The sequence below is a fragment of the Cucurbita pepo genome, chromosome 20 (genome assembly GCF_057944985.1).
Source record: "Cucurbita pepo subsp. pepo isolate OVF chromosome 20, ASM5794498v1, whole genome shotgun sequence".
NCBI classification, from domain to species: domain Eukaryota; kingdom Viridiplantae; phylum Streptophyta; class Magnoliopsida; order Cucurbitales; family Cucurbitaceae; genus Cucurbita; species Cucurbita pepo.
Window position 1 is genome coordinate 6,318,593 of NC_141817.1, and position 6,000 is coordinate 6,324,592.

Sequence of the window (6,000 nt, forward strand, 5' to 3'; positions counted from 1 at the left end):
GGTAAGTACCGTGTTAGTACAACTTTTAATGTTGTTGATTTGAGTCCTTTTGATGTAAGTGATGGCTTGGATTTGTGGACGAATCCTTCTCAAGAGGGGGAGAATGATACGAACCACGACCAAGGAATTTCCATACCTCAAGGTCCAATTACAATGACAAGAGCCAAGAAACTACAACAAACCTTATACAGTTATATTCAAGTTATGGTGAGCTCATCAAAGGAAATTCTAGAAGATGCTGGAGACCTCCCTTATATGTTGTGCAAAGTTGAGCAGAAAGAGATGAATTAAATGCACTTTAAGTTGCATTTAATGAACTCCGCTGAATTTATGAAACTAGTCCAATGATAAGTCAATAAGCACATTTTATTAATTGCATTATTTAATTATAGTTTAACTATTTATTTGTCATATTTAAGCTAGTTTTAAATATAGGAGTTAAGGTTATATTGTAACCCACATAGGTTACTATATAACACCCTTAACTAGCCATTTTAACAGGGAGGTTATGGGTATTTTTCATTTACTAGCCCATTTAATTTGGGAGTTATGTATCAATAGGTTAAAGTTGTAAAGGCCTTCTTTTCTTTGATTAGACATCAGATTTTGGAATTAAGAATAGAATTTCTATTTTAGCTTTGTTGAGAGGTAAACTTTCTTTGTAAAATTCTTGTGTTTAGAACTTGCATGTAGAGTCATTCAAGTGGTATTGATCAAACCTCTTGTGGAGTGATTCGAATTACGAGTTTAGAAACGAGTTTTCATTACTCTTGATCTTGATCATCAAGGTAATTCGTTCCATAGTTTCCCTTGGATTGATTTCCATATCATTTTGTTATGAGAGCTTTAGGCTCAAGATCGGATATATGTTTCATTGCGCTTATCTCTTTTAATTCTCTTATAATTTTTTTTTCTCAGTTTGTGTAGAATGTTCATATTCTATCACAAAAATATATAACAAAAAAAAAAAAAATACATTTCTTATCTTCTTTGAAGTGTTAGATCTGGATCTTATCAACACTTTGTTCTTCTTTAAGATCTTTTAAATCAATTTTCTATTTGGTAAATTGATTAGATTTTGCCAATCAGAAGAAAGAAAAAAAAACCATTGAATGAAAGAAAGCTTATTGATGTTAAATGTCTTTCTTTTTTCCTCTTGATTCTTATATGTAACTCTCATATGTTACTACATCTAAATTAGTCCTTAATCATTTTCTTTCTTTAATTTGTTTCTTTGTCGATATTCGGATTGCTCCTTTAATACCCTTGTTTATGTGTTGAGTGTGCTGTCTATTCACTTTGAATTGCACTTAGCTCTATAACATAGCTTGTCTCATATCCCAATTTGTTTTTTTGGAGTGTGATTTGTGTGTGCTCAATTGTGAGGGTGAGTTTGTAAGGGAGTGACACATTGATTCGAGTGTTGAGTGCTAAACACGAGTGAACTACATTTAAAGTGAATACACGTGAGGGAGCGCTTGTGAGGTCCTTTTTTCTTTTACATTTCTTTTGTAGTATGGAAAATCCAGACGACAATCCTGACATTACTGATGCACGATTGAGAGAGCACAACAACAAACCATGAAAAGACTAATTCGAGGAATAGAAGAGTTGACCGATCGAATAGGAAGATTGGAGATTCAAAATCAAGCTCGACAGAGGATTCCGCTACCTATGCCCTCAACAGATACATATGAGGGCGACAATTCTGATCACCACGAGGATAATCCACATGCGGTTGGTCATGGCTTGATGCGAGGGAGAGACCATGGAAGAAGGTATCATAATTTACAACAACGAGTTCCTTATGATGATAGAATTGATCATAACGTGGGGAGCATCAAATTAAAACTTCCCAAGTTTTATGGCAAAACCGATCCAGAGGAGTACCTTGAATGGGAGAAAATGGTAGAGTCGGTGTTCAACTATCATAATTTTAGTGATGAAAAGAAGGTACTGTTATGCATTGCTCAATTCAAACAATATGCTCAGATTTGGTGGGATAAATTGATGTCAAGTAGGAGAAGAAATCTTGAAGCACCAATTGATTCATGGTACGAGTTCAAAGAGTCCATGAGGAAGCGTTTTGTTCCACGGGACATGGCGCAAAAGCTTCAAGCATTGAAACAAGGACGCAAATCTGTGGAGGATTATTACAAGGAGATGGATACATTGATGGATCGACTTGCCTCGATGAGGACATGGAGCCTCTCATGGCGCGGTTTCTTAATGGGTTAAACACAGAAATTGCGGACAAGACTAATTTACAGCCTTATTCTAGTATTAAGGAGTTGTTACACATTGCAATTAAGATCGAGAGGCAAATCCAACGAAGGTCTCAACGGTATTCTTCTAAAACTTTTCCCAATTCTACTTCTACATGGAAAAAGGATAGTAAGAACATTGATTATAAGCATAGAAATCAAGAGATTAATGAGAAGCCTCGAGCTAAATTTGAGAAAGGAGAGAGTTCTAGAACAGGGAAAGAAAAAGTAGAAAAGTCTAATGTTCGAAATAGAGATTTAAAGTGTTGGAGATGTCAAGGGGTAGGACACTATAGTAGAGATTGCCCAAATGCAAGAATTATGACCATCAAGGAGGGAGAAATTGTTGCGGATGACGAGGCACATGACGACATAAATGAGGAAACTGATGAGAGTGAGGAGTTTAGTGAATAGGACCCTACACATATATCTTTGGTTACTCGACGAGCTCTAAACACCCACATTAAGGAGGACGGCCTAGACCAAAGAGAGAACTTGTTTCAAACTCGGTGTCTTGTTCAATCTGTACCTTGTAGTGTTGTCATTGATAGCAGTAGTTGCACCAATGTTGTGAGTTCCATTCTGGTCAAAAGACTTAATTTAAAGACACAACCACATCCAAGACCCTACTGATAAGAATCACGGTGTTCCAAATGGACCTATTGCTAAGAAGATTCGTGGATGAATGTAATTCAGATCTCAAATTGAGACGTTTTTCTTAGAAATCCGAGTATCATATTTGCCATTTCTAAGTTTCAAGCAATTCTTGTGGTAGAATTGCACCCGAGCCATTCAATCAAGCCTTGATAAAGTTAGATTGTGGAGTGACTCAATTTAGAACAAGGTTTCCAAATCTTGCTTCTAGATCCACGATCGTAAGAGGTAATCTAATTCTAGCCGTATCTCTTGGTTGATCCAAATTTCGTATAAGGAGGTGTTAATTACTTTGATTCAAGGGTTCTTGCTTCAACCTAAGCTTGGATCGTTGGGCAGAGGATTAGGTTTGCCTTATTAGTTTGGTATCAGAGCGTAGGTTGCATCTTTGTGGCTCACTCTAGAATTGATTTTATCTTTAATTTCCACTATTGTTTATCGTCTCCTTAAATCTGTCATTTATTTTCTTACTGTCATTTCCAACGTTCTTCATTATCTTTCTACTTGTTCTTAGTGTCCCGTTAAAGATCATATTTAGATCTTGAAAGAAAAAAAAAATCCTTATCATATTGTTCTTAATAAATCCTTATCATTAGACCATTTTCACGTTTATTTGAAGATCAAATAAATTTCAATTCTCATTTCTCCCTAAAGCATATAAATCTGGAATTGTTGTGTTCGATCTTCACGACCATTCTCTTTGGAATTCATTTTTTTCAGTGTGCAATTATATCCAAAAATATCTTTGTCTCTTATTTGTTTGTTCACTTCTTGTTTTATTTTGTTGTTATTTCATAATTAACTTATCTTGATTGCCTTGAATAGCTTGCTACTATCAGAATTGCTTTACCCATATATTAGCCTACCTTGATCATAATTTAGTCACTTACCTAAACAGCCTACCTTTGTGTGTATAAACACGAGTGATCCTGAGTGTAAAATCAGTGAGTTGAGTGTCTGAGGTCCTAAACATATTTCACTACTGTTTGTACAATCATGAACCAAGACGAGAAAAATGGAAGGGAGATCAATGATCTAGTTGAAGAAGTCCAGAAGAATGAGGAGGAACTGTAAGATGGGATTCATTTGGCACTTATAACAAGAAGACTTGTTAAAACTCAAGTTACGGAGAGTGATGTTGATGACAAAGAGACAACCTGTTCCACACGCGGTGTTTCGTCAAGGGGACTGCTTGTAGTCTTGTCATTGATAGTGGAAGTTGCACCAATGTTGTAAGTACCATGTTGATCAAAAGGTTACAAATTCCAACCCAAGATCATCCTAAACCTTACAAGCTCCAATGGCTCAATGATAGTGGAACAATGAAGGTAGTTTCCCAAGCTTTAATATCTTTTACTTTGGGAAAATATAAAGATGAAGTTCTTTGTGATGTATGACCAATGCAAGCTGGAGATATATTGCTTGGCCGACCATGGCAATTTGACAGGAGGGTTATGTATGATGGCTATTTGAATAGGTATTCTTTTGTAAAAGATGGTAGAAAAACCACTCTTGTACCTTTGAGTTATGCAAATGTATTTGCTGATCAATTAAAATTGGAGGAAGGAAAGAAAGAGTTTGAGGAAAAAGAGTTAAAAGAAAAACAAGAGTTGAGTGAAAAAATAGAGAAAAATCAAAGAGAAAAAAAGAAGAATGAAAAAAGAGATGAAATTGAAGAAAAAAAGGAAGAGAGATATAATTATTTGGCTCCAGTTAGAGAGGTGAGAATGTTTTCACAAAAATCGATCTTTGTACTTATGTACAATGGAGGATTTTTGACCTCTAACTATAACAACTTGGCTTTGCCAAGTGTTTTTCAATTTCTTTTACAGGAATTTGAAGACATGTTTCAAGATAAAGAAATACCTCCCATTAGAGGTACTGAACATAAAATAGACTTCATTCCAAGGAATATCATTCCTTATAAGCCAGCTTATCGAGTCAATCCAACTGAGACAAAAGAAATTCAAAGGCAAGTGGAGGAGCTCATGGAGAAGGGCTATGTACCAGAAAGTTTGAGTCCATGTTTTATACGAGACTTGTTGGTGCCAAAGAAAGATGAAACTTGGCGCATATGCATGGATAATAGAGTCATCAACAAAATCACGGTAAAGTATCGACATCCTATTCCTAGGCTAGACGATATGCTTGATTTATTGCATGATTCGTGTCTATTTATAAAGATTATTTTGAAAGCTGGATATCATCAAATTAGAATGCATGTAGGAGATGAATGGAAAACAACTTTCGAAATTAAGTTTGGATTGTATGAATGACTTGTTAAGCCTTTTAGGTTAACTAATGCTCCTAGTACACCTATGCGCTTAATATATAATGTTTTGAGAAAATATATGAGAAAACATGTTGTTGTTTATATTGATGATATTATAATTTATTTGAAGATTTTGCTTGAGCATGTGGAGCATGTTAAATTAGTTTTGATTACACATCGAAAAGAGAAATTTAATTTTAAGAAGGGTAGTTTTTGCATGGAAAAAGTTCACTCTATTGGCTTTATAGTTGATAAAAGTAGAATAGCATTAGATAGAGACAAAGTTAAATTCATTATGGATTTGCCAACACCAAAGAGTGCACGTATAAAGTTCGGAGTTTTCATGAGTTAGGTAACCTCTATATGAGATTTATAAATGATTTTAGAACCATAACTGAACTATTAAATGACTTAATGAAAAAGAATGTTGTTGTTTATATTGAATGAACTATTGAATGACTTGTTAAGCCTTTTAGGTTAACTAATGCTCCTAGTACACCTATGCGCTTAATATATAATGTTTTGAGAAAATATATGAGAAAACATGTTGTTGTTTATATTGATGATATTATAATTTATTTGAAGATTTTGCTTAAGCATGTGGAGCATGTTAAATTAGTTTTGATTACACATAGAAAAGAGAAATTTAATTTTAAGAAGGGTAGTTTTTGCATGGAAAAAGTTCACTCTATTGGCTTTATAGTTGATAAAAGTAGAATAGCATTAGATAGAGACAAAGTTAAATTCATTATGGATTTGCCAACACCAAAGAGTGCACGTAAAGTTCAGAGTTTTCATGAGTTAGCTAAC